At 42.8% G+C, this 22,547-nt stretch overlaps 1 long non-coding RNA gene across 1 annotated transcript; it reads right to left on the bottom strand.

The window, feature by feature from the left end:
• Positions 1-6,793: 6,793 nt before the first annotated feature.
• Positions 6,794-21,553, bottom strand: LOC116743175. The gene is made up of 3 exons (XR_004346697.1): positions 21,435-21,553; positions 14,552-14,690; positions 6,794-6,993 (listed from the first exon to the last, which is right to left on the bottom strand). It is a non-coding gene; the product is annotated as an uncharacterized LOC116743175 (long non-coding RNA).
• Positions 21,554-22,547: the final 994 nt, after the last annotated feature.

Here is a 22,547-nt window from a genome sequence, read left to right as displayed (position 1 = left end):
CTACTCCAGTGATCTAAGTTTCGCTCCTCCCTTTTTTGAGTGGTTGATTTCAGTACCCAAACATAGGCATTTTGTATTTTGGCGGAGACTCCCAAGTCATCTCTGAACAGCCACTGATGCACATGTCAAGATTTTTACTCAATTAGAGGCCCTTTATTTTTTATCTCTAAAGAAAAGAACCACGGAATTTTACAGGTAGTAGATTCTTTAGCTTTGTTGCTAAACCTAAGAGAGTTTACACAGACCTTTAGTTAAATAAGAGATAGATTAGTGAGGACCTAGTAAATTATTACAAATGTGATAGGTAAAAATCAAACCCCACTCCCATCATAGTTATAAACTTGAGGAGAATAGTCTTCTCCATTGAAAATTCTAACAAAACAGGTTTCATATAACAAATATTTAGATTCTAAATTACAAGTGCCTATTCCTTAGACCTACTAAAAATAACCTCTTAATTTATATGAAAGTCCTTCATTACTCTTAACAAGAAATTTAGAAAATAATGTTAAGATAACAAGATTCAGAATAAATACAGATTTAGCTTAAGCTTTATGGGAACAGGTTTGTAAATATTTGGTAACTTTTCTTGTCTATAAAGAGACTAACGGCAGCTGTATCTGCTGCTCCCACAGTTTTAATTAAAAAAAAATTAAACTGCCAACTAGGACCTGTAGTTTCTGGCTTCAGTTACAATCTCTTGCCACATTTGAATGAAAGAATATGGGGTTTACAATTTTTTGTTTCCATATGACCAACAGTATTAGTTGGACATCTATTCAATTTCATCCCCGCTGAAATCTGTTGTATTGACCTAAGCAGGCTGTAACTTCACAATAACATGGTAATAGTCTCTGCATAGTCTCCGAGTGACGTGAATGATGCCTGGGGAGCAGCAACCATGAAATGGAGCTTCCCCTCTCGTCTGCTCTTTGTATTACCCTCATTCGTAGCAGATTTGGCAAAGCATACCTGATTTTTAATTTTTGTTGTAATCTCACTTACCTAATTCAGTTTCATACCGGTAGTAATCCTTCCATATCATTTACTTATTGTTGTTTAAAGCTTCTCCTATTTGGTATCAATAGCTGTTTTTGAAGTGAGTTCTCTCTGCTGTTGTTTGTTTGTTTGTTTTGCGGTTCGCGGGCCTCTCGCTGTTGTGGCCTCTCACTGCTGTGGCCTCTCCCGTTGCGGAGCACAGGCTCCGGACGCGCAGGCTCAGTGGCCATGGCTCACGGGCCCAGCCGCTCCGCGGCATGTGGGATCTTCCCAGACCGGGGCACGAACCCGCGTCCCCTGCATTGGCAGGCGGACTCTCAACCACTGCGCCACCAGGGAAGCCCTCTCTGCTGTTTCATACCTTTCCATTTTTTCTTATATTTCTAGAGTCCTCTGGTCAGTCAATATTAAATCTTTGCCCCGAATTCTCTTGGCAAGAATCAAGTTATAGACAACGCTATAATGTTAAATAAATACTTAAAAACTAGAGAGTATGAAATCTGGAGTCAGAAGAGCTGGGCTTGAGTTTCCTCTGTTTTTCATCTGACCTGGGACAAGTAATTTAAACTCTCCAAACTTCAACTTTCATAATTGTAAAATTGCTGTAATAATACCTTGTAAAGAACACAACATAACAGTTAATATCTGCCAAATAACTATTAAGTACGAGACTCTGATCTTAGGGCTTAAAAGCATTTACTCATTTGAGCTTTACAACCCTATGACAGTACTACTATTAACTATTTAGATGAAGAAAATGAGGCACAGAGAGAATTAAAAAAGGAAAATGAGTCCAAGGTCACATAGATAGGGAGCTGTAGAACTAAGATTTGAAGTGCTGGGAGGAGAAACTTTTCCTCTACCCTCTTATGTTCATGTGCTGGGGGGCCTGTGAATTAAACTAACAAAAGACAGATTAACAAGAGAAAAGGCAATTTCAATAATATTTACATGCACATGAGTTCACAATAAAGAAGCAAAGTTCAAAGAAGTAGTTAAGACTCAGGGGCTGATACATTATTTTAATAAAGGAAAGGGGGTTTTGGCTTTGAGAGGGGACTAGAAAATATATGGGAGAACTAATGGAAAATAAGCGTTGTTTTTAGTAAGGTCTGTTTATGCAAACATGTCTTGGTATCAACTTCCTCTCCCCGGTGATAGGAGTTGCTCTTCTTTTCTGGTATGTGGGCAACATCTTCACAAAGGGAAATTTATGCCCTGCTTTTAGCCAGGTAAGGGAGGACAGGGAACTCTTCCTGAATCTCAGCTGCCTTCAGCTCAAAATACTCCTTATGCCAAGTGGCACGTTTTGGGGTGGCATGTTCTGGTCTTCAGAAGCTGAGCAGTCTGACTCTGGAAGCTGGATTCTTGACCGCTGTGCTCTACTGCCTCTGTTACAGCATCTGTTAATGCCTTGACCTCTGAAGTGCTAAACCCATGTGTTCTCTAACACATACCGTTCTCCGTATTGTAATTCATACCGTCCATATAAATGCAGCAGGATGGATCTATAAACGTGCTGTAGGGCATTTTGTTATTCATTGGCTAACCAGCTATTCCACTAAAGCATGATTAGATGAGTCAAAACTACATGAGTGGGACTTCCCTGGTGGTTCAGTGGCTAAGACTCCGTGCTCCCAAGGCAGGGGGCCCGGGTTCAATCCCTGGTCAGGGAACTAAAATCCCACAACTAAGCCTGTGCGCCGCAACTACTGAGCTCGAGCGTTCTAGAGGGCATGTACCACAACTAGAGAAGCCCACACGCCACAATGAAGACCTAGCACAGCCTAAGTAAATACCTACATTAGTAAACAGAGTGGGGTTAAACCGAACCAGTGATTCCCAAACTTGGCTGAACACCGAAAAATCAACCGTGATGGACTGCTGATTCTTGGGTCTCACTCCATAGCTACTGAATTTTTAGGGAGGACTCAGCAATCTGGATTAACAATCACAACAATAAAAGACCCCCCAGATGGTCCTGCTGACCAGTTAGATTTGGGAATGACTACACTGGCAGACGTCTTGAGGTCCTTATCACGATCTGATTCCATGAATCCCCAAGAAACTTCCTGGTTCCTTGGTCAATTTGAAACATTTTTCGACGGTCTAAACCGTCACGATTCAGCTGTTCGCTTCGGAAATAACTTAGAACTTTCTCTAGGGAGGATATAAGCCACATAATGAATTTCTCCTACAAAATACAGGAGTCAGGACTGACTCATCTGTGATTGATCAAAACCACGGTCCTGAGAATCGCAAGGTTGGTCGGCCACATTTTGGGTTTTCTACCGTGTCCCATCACAGACAAAAAAGCAACTTGTGCACTTACTATGTGTAAGTGGTAAGCCATGTACAAGTAAACGCTAAAAAGCTTTCTTTCCAGTGATAACCTGGGTTTAATAACTGGTTTATAGAACTAAGTACAATTGCCATTAGAGGGGGATAATTTTATCTACCATAAATGTCACAAAAGCTAGTCCAACGCTATGGTTTCAAAAAGCTGTCGTTAAATGCAGCTAAAAGCCATTTTCACAAAGATTTGAGGTCAATGTCAGGCTGACTAGGAGAGTGAGGGACAAAAACAGAATTCCACGTAGTAGAGTCACAGATATGACACTTGACTCTTCCTGTTTTGTCATTCTTCATACCACGTGATTTGTAAAAATGGACTAACACTTTTGTAATTTGAAAAAAAAAAGGATATATAATAACACAGAAGGTGCTCAATAATAAATATTTGCTTTCGCCTAAGACACCTACTCCTTAAAACCCTCCCTCCCCAGAGACCAACACTGACACTTATCTCATTCCAGAAATGTTCTGTGTGTGTGTGCATGCTGGGGAAGTGCACACACACTGGGGAAGTGCAGGTCTCTGGCATCAGGCTGCCTGGGTTTGAACCCCAGCTCAACCACTAACTGTGCACCATTGACCAAGTTCAGGTTTCTCACTTGTAAAAAGGGGACAATAACAGAATCCACCTCATAGGGTTGTTGGAGGATTAAATGAATTAATGCGTATAAAGTGCTTGGAACCGAGCCTGGCATATTTCAAGCTCTTGTAAACGCCAGATATTTTTATCATTATGCATGAGTCCCTGTGCTCACATAAATAGGAGCACATCTCAACTCACCTAATGTATCAGCGCTAAGGGACCCCGGCCCCCCTTCACAGTGACGATGCCCACCGTGTGGCTGGGCCCTGTGCTATTTACCATCCTCCCAGGACAGAAATCCGTTCCATAACCAAGATTTTGCTGTTACCGACTTGCACCAAAACTTCCTGCGTGTGGACCCTTCACCCCACGTGCCAGTGGATCTAGAGGGTAAGTTCTCGAAGAAGAATTACTGGGTATGGCGCCCACCACTCAAATTCACATTAAATGGGGCCACAGACTCAGCTATCAGTAAGTACAAAATACACCTTTCTAACTGCTCTCTGGAGGATGACCTGTGATCATAACCTCCTTCCTACAAAAAAGAAATCAGTGATGAGATGGTATGTAGACTGGATGAACAGACCTGTGTGACACGGGGGCTTCAAGACACTTAAGGCACTTTCTTGATTCCTGGTGATGGTCTTTTCTAAAGATCATCACTACCTCATGGGCAACCACAAACTCACCGGAGGGGGTGGCATCCCTTCATGACGCCCTCTCGGCCCCACTCATTAGCTCTGGAACATTCTCTACCCACTTGTTCAGGCTGATGTCAAACAATGCGTTCCCACCTGGGGCCAGCTGTGAAGAGCAAAATGCTCACAAGACCAAGGTCACGTCACCAGCAGGCCACTCGGCCACAGATAGGAGCATGGAGAGTTGCTCCCAGGAGGGGCCTCAGTAATCATGGAAGTATCTCCATATTTCAGATGCAGAAACCGAGGCCCAGGAACATGCGACTTGCCAAAAGTCTTAGAAGGCATCCTTCCTGACTGCCCTTCTAGTAGTCTTTCCGCGGTGCTACAGCGCTGTCTCCTCCCCAAAGGACACCCCTACTGCAGCTGGGGGAGGGGTGTGCGTGTGTGTGTGTGTGTGTACGTGAGCAAGTATGAAACAGCAGGGAAGTGAGTCTTGCCACACAGAAAACTTACCTTGGACTGACTACATATTTTTGGCCGGTGTGAGGGGGTGTTGGGGACCAATTTTATCTGAATAATTTCAGGCAGCTGACAGGGAGGCAGAATACGAGGACGAGGCATTCTTATTTCCCTCCCTTAAAAATTTTTTTACTATAAAAACTGTTAAACCTATGTAGAGGAAAGTTGCTTACTAAACTCTTATGTTACTAGTCACCCACCTAATTTATCAATACTCAACCACTCGTGTCCTCTACAGTGAGTGAGGATCTCCTGAAACCTTCCCAAGCCCACTTTTTCAAGGTGCTTCTGTCCTCTCTGGCTGTGATTTTTATAACGTCTCATCCTTTGAGCTATTTTGTTGTTGCCTCAATTAAAATAAACACAACTCTGATCTGTGAGAACCGAATCTGTGTAAAAAATAATATCACTTCAGGAAAACTGCTGATCTCCTGGCCAAGAGCTATCGGGGCATTAGGCACTAGGTCTTTAATGCCTACAGAGAAAACACACAATGAATGATGTCCGTTTCTGGTTATACTGGGCATTTGTTACCAAGCTTAGGCGTCCTCTGTGAGCGACACCATCCCTGACTGCTTGGCATCTCCCAACAGTGCAGGGGACACTGAAAACTGCTCTTGCCTGGAGACAGAGCAGTGTTTCTGGTTTATTGGTCTCCAGCACAAAACATCTTTGCTAACTTCCACACAACAAGAGCAAAATATGAGGTGAAGGAAAAGTGCAAGAATGGGGAACGGCTGCGAAACGGTTGTTTTTTCTAATTGTTTTTATTTCACAGTTCTGGGCAAAGAAAGGAACGATTTCAAACTTCCAAACAAAATGGTGTGTTGAATATACTCATTAATCTCCCCAACTTCCTAAATCCCCAGTAAAGGAATTTGTCTTTAACTAAGGAGTAAACAATCAGGACAAAGAGAATGAAGAAGGAAAAACCGACAAACACAATTTTGGAAGCTGGAAAGAATAAAGTAAATTGATTTGCTAGAACCAAGAATTCTGTTTCATAAGCCAGCAGTGGAGAAAGCTGAGAAACAATCCAAAAACCCTCAGAGGCTCCTCCATCAATTGTCAGTTTCACCTCGAGGAGGTGAACGTGGATAATTAGGAAAGTGCTCAAGAAGCAGTAAAGACCCCAGTTCCCTTCCGTTTGCCTCTGGGCTGTGGAATGCCGGGCAGAGGTGAGGATGGGGTTACCAGATCACCAGCAGAGGAACTAAGTGGAGGGTCACATGTAGAATATTATAACTTCAGCCACTTTCTCCTGAGCCCTGAATCTGGCTCCCCAACCCTGGCAGGAATCATTCTACCCTCCCAGCAGGAGATCATAAAGTCCTCAGAGGAATCTGATCTGACCAAGGGAGATGCTCACATAGATACCTGATGTAAACCAAGCCACGCCCCTCCCCCACCCTGATGCCAACTGTAGATACGACAAGCCACGTACACAGAGCATTTAGTTAGTCCTACGGGGCCCCTATGATCAGTGAGCCAACTCCCCGGCTACTGGAGGAAAGACCCCAGTGTAGAAGAGAGTGGCCAGAAAATGAACAAACAGAAAGCAAAGCATCTTGGGGAGAACAGACACTGTGGGGGGGGGGCAGGGGGGAGGAGGCAGAGAGAGAGAGAGAGAGAGAATCATTACAATCCCTAGAAATTTATAAGATACTGAATCATCAATTAACAAAGATAGGATGCTATTTTTAAAAAAAATTATAGAGCACAAAAGAGGTCTTGAAAATTAAAAGTAGAAGAGCACACACAAAACTAAAGAGGAAATTTGACAGATAAATTTGAGGGAATCTCCCAGAAAGCACAGCAAAAAGACAAAGATGTAGAAAATGAAGATAAGAAACAGAGGGCCAGTCCAGGATTCTCAACAGCCAAGTCATGGAAATTCTGAAAAGAGAAAACAGAAAAAAATAGAGGTGAGAAAAATCACCAAAGAAATAACCCAAGAAGATATCCCAGAACTGAAGAATCTAAGTCTTCAGATTGACATTGAAGGGGTTACCAGTCCTTTAGGCAAAGGCCCATTTAATCAGATTGCCTTTCTAATCCCTAAACATGAGCAATTATACAGAAGAACAGGGACTTCCCAGGTGGCGCAGTGGTTAAGAATCTGTCTGTCAATGCAGGGGACACGGGTTCAATCCCTGGTCTGGGAAGATCCCACATGCTGCGGAGCAACTAAGCCCGTGCGCCACAACTACTGAGCCTGTGTGCCACAACTACTGAGCCTGTGCTCTATAGCCCACGAGCCATAACTACTGAGCCCACGTGCCACAACTACTGAAGCCCACACGCCTAGGACCCATGCTCCGCAACAAGAGAAGCCACTGCAGTGAGAAGCCCGCGCACTGCAACGAAGAGTAGCCCCTGCTTGCCGCAACTACAGAAAGCCAGTGTGCAGCAACGAAGACCCAACGCAGCCAAAAATAAATAAATTTTAAAAATTAAATACATAAAGTGGGTTAGTATGAGGGCTGTCAGCACCTAGGTATCTATGGAGATGCGGGAGTGAGGGAGAGGTACATTAATGGGGCTTTGTCAAAACTTTTTAAAATGGGCAATGTGTTTCTAGTTTTGCCAGTAGAAAAATGGGGAGGAAATTCTTCTCAACAACGCTCTTTATACCACAGGCCTTTTTTTTTTAACCAGCCCAATGATGATGGTATCAGGCACAGAGCAGATCAAAAAGACATTTGTGGGTCAGCTTTCAAACTTTACCATTAATCACAATAGAAAATGGTACAGTTATGTTGGAAAACCATTTAGAATTTCCCAAAATAATTAAAACATGCCAGCAAAAAGACTTGTGTATGAATATTCATAGCAGCATTATTCATAATAGCCCCAAACTGGAAACAACCTAAGTATCATCACCCAGTGAAACAAATTGTGATAACAGCCATACAACGGTATCCTGATGGGCAGAAAAAAGGACTGAATTACAGGTACCCAAACACAACCACAGGTCTGAGTCTCAGCAACAATGTGCCCAGTCAAAGCAGTGAGACATAAAGGAATACATGCTACATGAATCCACTTATACAAAGTTCTGGAATAGGCAAAACCAGTCTGTATTTATAGAACACAGATCAGTGGTTGTCTGTGTCTTGGCGTGGAGGGATTAAAGAATTTTTTTGAGCGGTGGGAATGTGTTCTGTATCTCGATGTGGAATGATTACATGGTGTATATAATTGTCAAAACACACTTAACTGTGCATTCTAAATGAGTGCATTTTAAATAAAGTATACCTCAGGAAAAAAAAATAAGCCTCCAGTGCTCAGGACCCACGCTAAGATACATCATCCTGAAATTTCAGAACACTGGGACAAGGAGAAGATCCTAAGAGCTTCCTGGAGGGAGAGGAAGTTTAATATAAAGGGTCAAGGATCAAAAGAGCAGACTTCTCAGTAGTAGCCGCATTGGAAGTTTGAGATCATGAAGAAATACCATCAGAATTCTAGGGCAAGATGATATCTACCTTGGAATCTCATAGCAGCCAAGTAGGAGGACAGAATCGAGACATTTTTAGGTCTCAAAAGCATTTACCTTCCAGGTAGCTACTGAGAGATACATTCTACTAAAACAATAGTTAACCAAAAAATAGTAAAACATGGGGTTCCAACACAAGAGAAAAATGAGGGAATTCCCAGCATGATGGTGAAAAGAAATCTTAAGATGGCAACTTGTACAGCTGGTTCAGAGATCAACCAGTCTCTTTGGGAGCAAGCATGTTAGAAGTCCCTTGGTGAGATTTCTTTTAAAAGGGAAGGAAGGGAAGGGAAGAAGGAAGGAAAGAAAGAGGCAGGGAGAGGGGACGAGAGAAAGAAAGAAACCTAATGCATACAAAAATGATGAGAGAAGATTTATATAAACTGGGGAGAGTGTGGGGATAAGAATATAGAAAACTCAGGATATTAAAAAATGATCATTATTAACTCCAGTTAAAACAAAAAAAAAGGTATAGAAAAGGAAAATAATCAGAATATATTGTATAGCTCATGTGTCAATGGCATTTACATAGTCCTAGGAATGTAACACTGAACACTGTTCTAATGCAAATTATCCTATCGCTGTATTCGGAGGATAGGGGCACAGGGGTGTGAGAAAGGGTTAAATCCTCATATTCCACAGCAGGAAGTCAATAGGTACTGCTTGCGGTTGAAAAAGAAATATCAATGTAAGTGTGTTATGTAAAGAGATGAATAAAAATAAAAATAATCAGTTAAAGAACTAAAACAGTGGCCCCTGGAGAGTGAGAAGTTGATCGTGGGCTTGGGGGGACTATTGTTTTCATAACAAGCTCAATAGTTGTATTCATCTGCACAGGGAATGCTGTTCATGCATCACTTTAATTAAAATTAAAGCTAACTGAAAGCAAAACTATAAAAAATAGAAAAAGATAGAGAAGTTTATGAACAGACAAGCAGAATGGACACGTCACTCTCACTTATCAGGTTTTATTTCCCGTGGGTTACTTGGACTTCAGTTTGGAAACACTTTTCTTATCAGTATTTGCACACCAGTCAGTAAGCAAACTGCAGTGGGCTTTATGAGTCATACATTGTGAGTTATAACATGCTAATAATACTGGGAAGGGTCTCAGAGGGCACTGAGCCCAGAAATCCTCAAGTAGGATAACAAGGAGATGGGAGACAGGGTTTTTTATAACATTACTAAAGGGAGGTCAGAAAATACCTAGGACAAGCTTCCCTGGTGGCACAGTGGTTGAGAATCCGCCCGCCAATGCAGGGGACACAGGTTCGAGCCCTGGTCTGGGAAGATCCCGCATGCCACTGGAGCATCTAAGCCCGTGTGCCACAACTACTGAGCCTGCACTCTAGAGCTTGCGAGCCACAACTACTGAAGCCCGTGTGCCACAACTACTGAGCCTGCGCGTCTGGAGCCTGTGCTCTGCAACAAGAGAGGCTGCGATAGTGAGAGGCCCGCACACCACGATGAGGAGTGGCCCCCGCTCACCGCAACTAGAGAAAGCCCTCGCACAGAAACGAAGACCCAACACAGTCAAAAATAAATAAATAAATAATATAAAAAATAAAATTAAGAAAAAAGAAAAAAGAAAATACCTAGGACTGAGGACAACTGGTCAAGTTTTTCAAAAGCATTAGCCTAAGTGAAAGTAGCCAGTCTCAAGAGGCTACACAATGTATGAGTTCATTTATAGGACATTCTGGAAAAAGCAAACTCTAGGAACAGAGAACAGGTCAGTGGTTGCCAGGGACTGGGGATAGGAGAGGGTACTGAGCACAGGGGGGGCTTCTTTAGGTGGTGGTAGTTCCAGAACGATATATATTTGTCAAAACTCACAAAACTAAATAGGGTGAATTTGCTGTATGTCAATTATTCCTCAATAATCCTGACTTTTAAAAAATTATTATTAAAAAAATCAATTGAAAATATCAACATGTCTACGAACCGAGGAATGAATAAGTAAAATGTGGTATATCCACATAATGGAATATTATTCTACCATAAAGACGAAAGAAGTACTGACACATGCTGCAACAGGGATGAAACTTGTAAACACTGTGCTAAGTCAAAGAAGCCAGACACAGAAGGCCACATAGCGTATGATCCCATTTACATGAATAGACAAATCCAGTGACACAGAAAGTAGATTAGTTGTTTCCTAGGGCTGAGGAGGGGAGGGGAGAGTGAACAGTGATGACTAATGGTATGGGATTTCTTTTGGGAGTGATGAAAGTATAATAAAATTCAATAACGGTGATGGTTATAAATTCTGTGAATCTTACTATGCATGTGAATTACATCTCAATAAAGCTGTTTGAAAGTATCAGTGTGTTAAAACTGACCCCCTTAAATGGTGCTGGTGGAGCTCTCAATTGGGATAACACTTCTGTAAAGTGATTTAAGTGTATGTCTTAAGAGCTTAGGAGCTCATTGCCTTTGTCCAATGACCACCTTCTAAAATTCCATCTTTAGCAAACAGCCAGAGATGTGGTCAAAGATATATGTATAGCGGCGTTGTTAGCCTTACTTAATAGGAAAATTGGAAAAATGGAAATAACGGTGTCTACTTACTGGGTAAAGGCTAAGTATGAAAATCCATGTGATAGAATATAGTAGACTATGAAAATAAGTTTTGTTTTGTTTTTTAAAGAGAATGTAGGATGTGAGGGTGATCTCGTTGTAACATCTGTCACCCCACTGATCACAAGGTTGATCTGACTGATCTGGCGGGCTAGGTGGGTGTCCCCTACCCCCCTCCCACCACTCCACGTGCATCACTCTCAAAGCTGTGCACTCAGTCGAAGAAAAACAGAGTTACCAAATGATCCTGCAATCCCACCCCTGGGCATATATATCTGGAGAAAACTCTAATTCTAAAAGATACACGCACCCCAATGTTCATTGCAGCACTATTTACAATAGCCAAGGCATGGAAGCAACCGAAATGTCCATCGACAGAGGAATGGATAAAGTAGATGTGGGGACTTCTCTGGTGGCACAGTGGTTGGGAGTCCAGCTGCCAATGCAGGGGACACAGGTTCAAGCCCTGGTCTGGGAAGATCCCACATGCCACGGACCAACTAAGCCAGTGTGCCACAACTACTGAGCCCACGTGCCACAGCTACAGAAGCCCACAAACCTAGAGCTTGTGCTCCACAACAAGAGAAGCCACTGCAATGAGAAGCCCGCGCACCACAATGAAGAGCAGCCCCACTCACTGCAACTAGAGAAAGCCCGTGAGCAACCAAGTTAGCCAAAAATAAATGAATAAAATAAATAAATTTATAACAAAAAAGATGTGGTACATGGATAGAATGGAATATCACTCAGCCATAAACAAGAATGAAATCATGCCATTTGCAGCAACATGGATTATCATACCAAGTGAAGTAAGCCAGAGAAAGACAAATATCACGTGATATCCCGAACTTATCTACAAAACAGAAATAGACCCACAGACATAGAAAACAAACTTGATTACCAAAGGGGAAGGGGGGAGGGTAAATTAGGAAGTTGGGATTAACATATACACACTGCTGTATATAAAACAGATAACCAACGAGGACCTAGTGTATAGCACAGGGAACTATACTCAATATTTTGTAATAACCTGTAAGGGAAAAGAATCTGAAAAAGAATATTTATAACTGAATCACTGTGCTGTACACCTGAAACTAACACAACATTGTGAATCAACTATACTTCAATAAAATTAAAAAATTTAACAAATTTTAAAACGGGAAAAAACCTTAAAAAAACCCTCCAAAACCTATGCATAGTAAAAAAAAAAAAAAAATGTACCTAAGAGAAATTTGGCATCTGAAATTTTATACACAGTGCGAATGAAAACCAAAATTTGTATAATTTGTAGCGTTATGTGAAATTGGTAAGAGTAAATTACAGTTGACCCTTGAACAACAGGGGTTTGACCTGCCTGGGTCCACTTATACGTGACTTGTTTTTTTGTTGTTGTTGTTTGTTTGTTTTTTGCGGTACACAGGCCTCCCACTGTTGTGGCCTCTCCCGTTGCGGAGCACAGTCTCCGGACGCGCAGGCTCAGCGGCCATGGCTCACGGGCCCAGCCATGTGGGATCTTCCCGGACTGGGGCACGAACCCGTGTCCCCTGCATCGGCAGGCAGACTCTCAACCACTGTGCCACCAGGGAAGCCTAAGAGCTATAATTCTTGTGTTCAAGTCCCAGCTTCACCGTGCAGTAGCTGTGTGACTTTGGGCAAGTGTCTTAACTTTCCTGGATTTCAATTTTCATCTCAGAAAAAAGGGGTAGTAATAATAACTCTCTTTTAATCTAAAAAAATACAAGTGAGTGAATATAACAAAAAAGAAGCAGACTCACAGATATAGAGAATAAGCCAGTAGTTACCAGTAGGGAAGGGGAACGTGGGGTGAGGAGGTGGGAAGCACAAACTATTGGGTGTAATATAGGCTACAGGGATGTACTGCATTGATACAATACAGGGAATAGAGCCAATATTTTGTAATAACTGTAAATGGAAAGTAACCTTTAAAAATCGTATTAAAAATCACAATATGTACACTTTAAATATCTTACAATTTTGTGTGTCAATTAAACCTGAGTAAAGCTGAAAAAAAATTTTTTTAATTAGTTAAATAAAAAGACCTCCCTTTTTGTGAGGATTTAATACGTTAATACCTATCCAGTGCTTAGAGAAGGACAGGCCATGAGTTAGCACTTAGTCTACTGGCTATTAGAAAATAGTTTTTGTTATTATCATAATCATTTTATTATAGTAATTATAGTTATAAATTACTAAATATTAATGTATCAGCTAGCTGGTGTGTTATTCCTTCCAGATAATTTCTTAGTCTAACTAAATTAGCACAGCACTCACAATGCTTTATAACTGCACATTTTGAGATATATTTTTAGATCCTAAAGTGTTCCTAGATTTTGCAATTCCAAAAGCCATGAAATCTGACTGTCTTGGATTATTAATCTGATAAATCCCAGGAACGGGTGTTTTGTAACAAATATCTAAAACATTGGGCAGATCTTCAGTAATAAGACTTATGAATGACTGTATTTTAGTAACTGTTTTTTGGCAATAATTTCTTCCTAACAATTTCAAAAATAATATTCTCAGAGAAAATCCATAAAGCTCTAGATCTTTAGCTATTGTTACAGTTAGCTGTTACACTGACATTCTTTGGAATATACTCATTTTCCTCAGAAAATAGAAAACATAGGTTTCTCTTTCTATAGGTACGATATTTCCTAGCCTCTTAAAATTGTATTTGCCCTCTTACAGAGACCCAGCGAGAACAGCAGCCATGCTGTCAAGGCTTCAGCACCTCTCTCTGTGGCCTCCTCCTCTCCCTTCTTTCCACATACTCTTTGGTGGAGGCCCAAAGGAGCCAGAACCCACAGGCTCAAACCACAGCCAGTTCTCACTCAAGGAGCCTAGGAATCCTCCCCAGAAGCCACTGGGGCCCAGGGACCGTGTCAGGATAGATTTTAATTTGTGCCTGTCTCTTGCTGCTGTATTTTCTCTCCTCACTCTTCCAAGGAAGCAAGAGCCTGCCTCTCATTGCTTCAGTTCATTAATGGTCTGGGGTGCGCTGAGCCAAAAGTAGAAACATCAGGCGCCCGGAGGAGAATCCCCACCTCCGTTTTTGGCTGTGAAAGCCCTTGGCTTTGGGAGGTGATGGGCTGGAATGAAAGGTTTGGGAGAGGCAGAGGGAGGGTGAGGTGCTTTTAGGTTCCCCTAAGCCGGGGCCAGGGTGGTGGTTTGGGGATTTCTGCATTTAGCAGACACCCCAGGAGTGCCAGCACCAAGGGAATGGTGGCGGAATTCGAATATGGAGAATGGGGTGCAGACTGCACCTCACAAGGGAGCAGCAGCGAGGGTCCCTGTGGACGGCTCAGGACGGGGGTATGGGCTGTGGTAAGGCCACTAACCTAAGTGCCCGCTCACCTCGGAGGACCCTGAGGGAAGCTCCTGTGTCCTGCAGACGCTCCAGGCACCTGGCTCTGACCCCTTGCCGAGCTGTTGCCATCCTCTCAGGCTGGAGCGTTCTGATTTGTAACTCCTGGCAGGTGTCTTTAATCCGGCACTTAAAAAAAAGAAAAAGAAAACCAAAGAGATTAGCTGGTACGAGGCAAAGATAGAGTGGCTGAGACATACACAGATTTAATAAATGTGTAATTTAAGCCTATAACCACAACTAAGCCCGTGAATTTATATTACATAGGGCTGGTCCTGTTTTACAGCTAATTCCCTCCTCCTTTAGAATTAATAGCTTTCGAACTTTCTTAATTTTCTTCCGTTTCTTCTGCCTCTCCCAAATCTTTTTAAAGTTGATTCAATGGTTTATTATTTTGGTTAGAAATAATAGTGAGAAATAGTCATTGGTTTGTTTTAAGCTTTTCTTTTTTAAAAATTTATTTTATTTATTTTTGGCTGCATTGGGTCTTTGCTGCTGTGCGTGGGCTTCTCACTGCAGTGGCTTTTCTTGTTGCAGAGCACGGGCTGTAGGCTCACAGGCTTCAATAGTTGTGGCACTCAGGCTTGGTAGCTGTGGCGCACGGGCTTAGTTGCTCCGCGGCATGTGGGATCCTCCCGGACCAGGGCTCAAACCCGTGTCCCCTAGCATTGGCAGGCGGATCCTTAACCACTGCACCACCAGAGAAGTTCCTTTTTTTTTCTTTTAAGTTTCTCATTTGTTCAGTGCTATTCTGTTGAGCAATCCTTAATTACTCTGTTCCTTTTCTAAATCCCTCATGAGATCTATTTCACATCTTCCGCTTGCCTTCTTATTCATATATTTAGAGAAATGCAATTTCTTCTAAATAACATTTTGCACTCATGAATTTTGGTGGGCAGAGTTTGTGTTTTTAAAATATGATGGTATTAATTTTTGTGAATTTTCTCTGTGACTTCAATGCTATCGTGGGGAGTGTTTTTAAATGCTGTGGCGTATTCAGTAAGGCTCTTCTGCTTACTGGGTAACTTATGCAAAGGCAGAAAATACTAGAAGGATCCTAGGACAGCTCTTAATAGTAAAGAGATGAACAGCCAGCTCTCAGATGCAGGTTCCTGGCAGCCCAGCCGGGCCTGCAGCCTCTAGGGCCCCCCCTCCCCCGCAACCTTGCTTTACTGGGGTCAGCTGGGAAATCAAGTCAAACCTCCGGATCTCTCTGCATCAGGTTTAAGTAGCTGGAAGAGAAAGTCTGATTGGCTCATTGAGGGTCACGGGTCTACTTCCAGGTCTAGTGGGAAGAACAGCACAGACATGGCCCCAGAGGGTCATGGGGGTCACAGAATAAAGAAGTGTAAGCTGGGCAGCTACCTGTGTGTATATAGTGGAGTGACTGTCACGTCCTAGTAAGGCCTTTGGCCAGTTACTTAACTTCTCTCCAGTTTTCTCATCTGTAAAATGAGGATAATAATGAAACCTACTTTATAAGATCTCATTTAATGAAAATTAATACTTGTAAACACACGCATACACACACACACACACACACACACACACACACGGAACAATGCCTGTCACATAATAAACACCATCCAAGTGTTTGCTATTATATTTCTAATTTTATCAACATATGTGCTGTCTGTACATTCTTTTACTTACTTGAAAATTCTCAATCTAATATATAGTTATTTGGAGTGTGAGAGGGACTCATATACCTTTTTAAAAGGTAGATTCTCTTAATTTTTCATCTAAAACTGTTAATCCCACCTTATTAACGATGCTGTTCAGCTGTGACTTTTTAGAACCATTCTTTCGTGTATGTGATCGGCCATATTCTGAAGCAAGGTACTATGGAACCCTCATAGGGTTCCATTTATTTATTTCTTCTTGGATAACTGTCACCTTTCCACTTACATATTATGTTGTTAGGAAATGTGTGGCCTCGAATGAATGTCGCTGTGTTTTCATTACTTACTGTGCCTGTCACTTTAACGTGTCAACGTGGCTGTTTCCTCTGGCTCTTGCCTGAAGCCTGTTTCGTCAGAGCTCGTTATCTAAACTGCCTTTCTTAGTCGGCACGGGCATTCATTTTAATTTGCCATTTCTTCTCTTAAGTGAGTGTTTGGACATCACCCCAAATCCATCAAATCCTTGGATTCGGTTTTTAAATTCACTCGATGGCTCTTCCTTTTGAAAGGCATCGGACCACGTTGTACCTGTCAGGCGGCCCTACATTTCATCGTGTGTTTTACTTCTTCTGTAACCCGATGTCAGCTGGCCCTTTGTCCACTTCGTCCTTGTGGCTGGCTCGGCATTTGGCCCTGCACTGCCTGCCTGGATGCAGAACCCCGCGGTGCCTCGAGCCCACAGCCCGCCCAAACCCACTACATGCGCACACGCCCCACGTCCCCTCCCGGCGCACCAAGACCACTAGCATGCTCACCGGGGGGGGGGGGGGGGGGGGGGCTGGGCACGGGGGTGGACCAGGTGGCCTTCCTCCCAGCACGCTGTTCTCTTGCTCCCTTTGCTATCGTCTTCAAAGCCTGTGTCGGGCTATCTCTTACCTGGTGCTTCTGATCTCACCTCCTGCCCTGCGCACTTAACAAAGCATTTCTCCAGAAGTCATCCATCTTTGAGCTTATTCTTAATCTCATTGTATTTGTGTTGTTAAATTTCAGATATCCTAAAATAGGTATTTCCTTATTTCTTTCGTGTGAGATCAAGACATAATTACCGAATCGGCCTCATAGTGGAAATCCTTGCTCCTCTTAAGTGTGGCTCGTGGTCCAGCATCACCTGGGAGCCTGTCAGGATCTCGGGTACCAAACCTTCGCTCCAACACTCCTTTCATTTTATCCTCATGATTTTTTCCTCCTGCCATTCCCTGTTATATAGCATGACCTTTTCCCGTCTCTCAACAAAATTCGTATCAAGTTCTCAGAAGTCTTTTTGAAACTCTCAAAAGAAAATTCAACACAAAGTGACTTAAATAAAAAGAGAAATTTCCTGGCTTAAATTATCCGAAGTGAAATAAACTTCAGGCAGTTTTCTCCAGAGGTTAATGATGTCATTTACTTTGAGATCACCTTGACTCTGTATGGCTCCATGTGCTAACTGCATTCTCAGGCTGGCTTCCTTCAGGAGGGCAAAACTGGCTGCAAGAGGCCTTGTACTGGCTTGGATAATGTTTCCTTAAAACTCACGTCCACTGGGAACCTGTGAATGTGGCCTTATTTGGAAATAGGGTCCCTTGATTCATCTTAATCAAGTCAAGATGAAGTCAAACTGGGTTGAGAATGGGTCCTAATCCAGTGATTGGTATCCTTATAAGACTAAAGAAATTTGGATACAGCTCTCTCCCTGTGTGTCTCTATGTGAAGACGATGGCAGAGACTCGAGAGGTGCAGCCACGAGCCAAGCAACGCCAAGGATCGCCTGCAACCACCGGAAGCTAGCAACGGTGCAGGGTAGGGATTCTTCTCTAGAGCCTTCAGAAGGAGCACTGCTATGTCAACACTTGCATTGTGGATGTCTAGCCCCCAGAACTGGAAGAGAATAAATTTCTGTTTTAAGCCGCAAAAAAAAAAAAAAAAAAAAAAAATCTCGGGTACCATCTCAGACTTACAGGAACAGAATCTGCAGGTGAACAAGGTCGCCAGGTGATCCTCATACACATTAAAGTTTGAGAACTTTTGGTCTAACAAGCTTTTAAATGCTTCTGACCTTTCTAAACTCAGCACATGACAAATAGAACTCACCATCTTCTTTGCTCCTTAAAAGCCCCGCCATCCAAGTCAGAAGCCTTGGGGACAGGCTTACCTGCCGCGCCGCCCCCCTTTTAAGTCCAGTCGATGACGTGCTGATTCGCTCTCCTTAATATATCTCATATGTATCTCATTTTCTCTCTTCTAAGCCCACTGCCTCCAGGCCCTCAGAGTTTTCCTTCTGGATTGCCACCTTATCTTCCTAGTCGCCCTCCTGGCCTACAGTCTGTTCTTCTCAATGAAGCCAGAGTTGTTTTCCAAAACTGTGTGTCTGATCCTATTACTCTCCTTAAGATCCTTCAACACTCCCCATTGCCTTCAGAACTAGATTCAGATTCTTCACGTGGAATACAAGAAACTTCTTATCCAAACCCTGCCTACCTGTCCAGGTACACACCCTCCTCTGCCGTAAGCTGCCCCCACACCTGCTTCATATTCTATGTCCCTGAATGTAGATTCTCTTCCCTCTGCCTGGAATTTCCCTCTTAATTTGCCTGGATAACTCCTCTCCACTCTAGAAATTTAGGGTTAGGCGTCCCCTCTGCTGAGAAGCCTTTTCTTTCTGAGTCTGGGGCAGGTGCCCCTTCCTCTCCTCCTTACGTAGTTTGAATAGTGCCCTGTGGCACCTGGTACAACCTTGTTTGCTTGGCCATCTTCCTTTGTAAGCCTGAGGGTGATTTGAGGGCCAGGATTGCAAACTTCACCTCTGAATGCCAGCTTTTGAATGGATCCTGGCTCATAGTAGACACTCAGTAAATGGTTGTTGAATAAAGAAATGAATGAAACATTACTCTTGCTATTTATGGATTTAAAAAAATAGTTTGAAGTTCCTTTTGAGGAACACTTAGTTTCACTGTCTTCTCTCTTTGTTAAATCATTAATATCCGTTGCTTTAAAACCTTTTTAGTCCCTTTTTTAATACCTTATTGTTACATATTGTATTTTCCATTAAGACAAAAGATAATAATCTGCACCGTCAAATTTTCCCCATTAGTCATAGGGACAAATGTATCTTTTTTCTTTGAGATGCAAATTAAACTGTCCATTTTTAATGGTCCTTGAAATGAATGGTTTTTAATGGTGGCCTTTTCTGTTCTTGAGGATTTACAAATGTTGCTTTTCTACTCTCAGAGCACAGTAGCTTGACAGGGTAACTGACCTCAGATGGTAATGCTTGGTCCTAAATTGCTCTGTAAATATCTTCCCTGATTTTTCAGTTGTAAAATTGAGGCTTTCTTGTCTTCATGTCTCTGAGTGGCACCTGCCTCACTCTGCGCCTGTGTTAACTTTTTAAAAATATTGTTTAGTTACAGAACATAATGGTGGAGACAAAGCCCATTTATGACAGTAAAAAATAAGAGAAAATACTCAGGAATAAATTTAACAAGCTATTGCATTGTAAGGCCTGAAATTCCATAGGCTGCCTTGGTATCTTTGAGACTCACGGGGCCCCAAAGGCTGGATCATAAGTTCTTCTCTTGCGGGATACGCCCCCAACCCAGCGGGAAAGCCTCCTCCCTTTATCCAAGAAGCCAATCACATACCTTTAATCAAACAAGCTCCTCCCTTTATTCAAACAAGCCAATCACATTCTCCTGTGGGAACCAAGGGGCACCTCACCCTCTTGTTACTGCAAAGTTGGCCTCCCTCAGCCTCCAAGTACAACCCCTGTGTGGTCCTGCATGGCGTGTGGTGCCCTCCCACCCTGGGCTGTGAGTGTGTGATTAATAAACTGCGGTCCATCTCATCTGTCCAGGGTTGGCGTTGTGTGTTCAGCAATCACACACTATTCAGGGTGGGGAAGTCCCTTCTTCACCAGTGCGGTGAATAGGCAATCAGAACAGATGTGTGCAAACACTAAGTGAGGAAGGTTTAAAATCCTCCTGATGGACACAGACATAGGTAGACAACAGAGATTCCCAACCCAGTATCTTGAGAACTTATTACCTCTTTCCTCTCCACAGCACAATCAGATTTTATTGATTCTGGTGGAGATGGTGCCCTCTTTTCCCTGGAAGTCAGTTCTGTAGAGCCTACTCTGCACCCTTAGAACACCACCTTCTCCCAAAACCGTTCTTAAGAGTCAGCAGCAGTAAGGGGAGGGATTCGTGTCACAATCCCAGAGGAATGATAAAGCCTTAATTCTGAGACAGAATAATGCTACCTGTTACGAAAGGAATATCAACCCTTAACAGACATAAGAACAAGGGCTTCTTTTTGCAGGGGTGATGATGGTGAAGGAGATGGGGTTGAGAATTTGGGGGCAAAGAGCCTTCCTGATTTCTCTGGGATCATGGTCTTTGTTGGCTGCAGACCTGGCATCCATGAGGCGGTCTGCCCTTTCCCCTTGCCTGATACTGACAACCTGGGTACGCAAATAATGTGAACCTCCAAGCAAACGGTCTGGGCTTGGATATATGACAAATATTACTGAAGACATACGGAACACCAGGCTTTCTGGGGCATGCTGGTGAAATAGCATTAAACCCAATACACAATGGCTGCGGGCATGTTTTTTTCCTTCTCGTATTTTTCCGAAATGAAAATGATTTCACTCTTTATGATAACAGAATACATATTATACAGAAAATTCAAATACTACAAAAAAATATAAAGAAGGAAAAAAGTGATTACTTTTCTTTAGCATCCTGGACACCTGTGAGGTAAGAAAACGTACCTCACACGATCGTTGGGGGGGGGGTCAATGAGAGAACACAGGGTAGGTCCTCAAAAGCAGGGGTGGATTCACTCGAAAGCAAATAGAGCTTAAGCTTCAGGTTTCCTTATTAGCATGAGCTTCTTCCGAGGCCCGTAGTGGTGTGTTCCCTTGCTCATCAATTTTTGTAAAATTTGCAAAAGCAATATATTTTTGTATTCTTTTTTTTAAAAAGCTCCCCCACCCCCGAACTGTATAACTTCTAAGTGGCACAAAAATCTGGAACTTCCTCCTGCTAAAAAACTGTAGTTACTTTCCTTCCTTTGGTAAATAGCAAAATCATATTTTCCATCCACTAGGAGAGGCCTGTGTAAACATCGGAGGCCACCGGGACTTTACAAGGCTCAGCCCGGGCATCAGCTCTCATTTTTATCTCGCGCTGGAGGATTCCAGACTTACCCAGGGCAGGGTCCGTCTTCATTAGGGAAGACCACTCAAGGAAGAGCATTCATTCATTAGCGCAGCGGTCACAATGGCTGGCACCTTCCGGGACGAAAAACATTGTGCGAACATCCTCCTCCCGCGGATAAGCTCCGTAAACGTAAGAAGAGTGTCCCTGCCCTCGCCCTTGCCTGTAGACAACCGAAAACAGCTGCAGCTGTCGGCAAGCTGAAGGAAGAAAATACGGGATGATTTCTTGCTTTTTACCACCGTGTGATGAACCTCTGAAACTAGCTCATTATTAAATCTTATATTGGAGGAAGCTGAGGAAAACGACTCCATTTCAAGGAAGAAAACCAATATGACCTTGTTTTATTTGCTTCAAAAGGTGGTTTTGGTCAGTAAGGACCCACTTGAAGAGAGAGTCTTCCTGCAAAGCTAATTGTCTGGGTACCGGCTGTCTCCACGGCTCAGGCACAGCTGGAATGAGGCCTTGGTTTTGGGTTCAGTCCCCACGTGGACCAGTTAACTTTGCTCCTAACACAGTTACAAACTGCACTTCGACTTCAGCCGTCCTAAAAATGCACGTCACTGATCCCAAGTGGGTCTGCGAGAGGCAGTGTGGGTATGTCCATCAGCACGACTGGAAAAACAATTTAAAAGCACGTGATTCATTGATCTTGGGTTTTCAGTCCTTTCTTTGCAGATGGAGGACAGAATTAGAGGACTTTGGAGGAACCAAGACAGGAGAATTAAATAAGGAAGTATAGTACATATTGTAGATTGAATGGGAGTCTTCCTTCAGTTTTTGTTAAGACGGTAAGTAGCCATTAAAAAAATGTTAGAGTTATACCAGTAGGAATATCTCAGTAGGAATTTATTTCAGTAGGAAATAAATCTATTTCAGTAGGAATTTCTGGTGAAAAAAAGCAAAATGTAAAGGCATGAAGAGTATGATCCCATTTTATAAAACAAATAAAACCCCTTGTGTATGTCTATGTATACGAGTGTAAATGTCTTGTACGTTGTAGAGAAACACAGTGTTAACATGGGTTAACGGTGGGCGGGGAGGGACGACAGATATGAGGATACAGGGAGGAGGAGAAAGGAGAGAAGGCAAGGGGGAAAAGA

The sequence above is a fragment of the Phocoena sinus genome, chromosome 18, assembly GCF_008692025.1.
Source record: "Phocoena sinus isolate mPhoSin1 chromosome 18, mPhoSin1.pri, whole genome shotgun sequence".
Taxonomy (NCBI): Eukaryota; Metazoa; Chordata; class Mammalia; order Artiodactyla; family Phocoenidae; genus Phocoena; species Phocoena sinus.
Note: the sequence above shows the minus strand (reverse complement) of the source record. Positions and strands in the feature narration are given on the sequence as shown.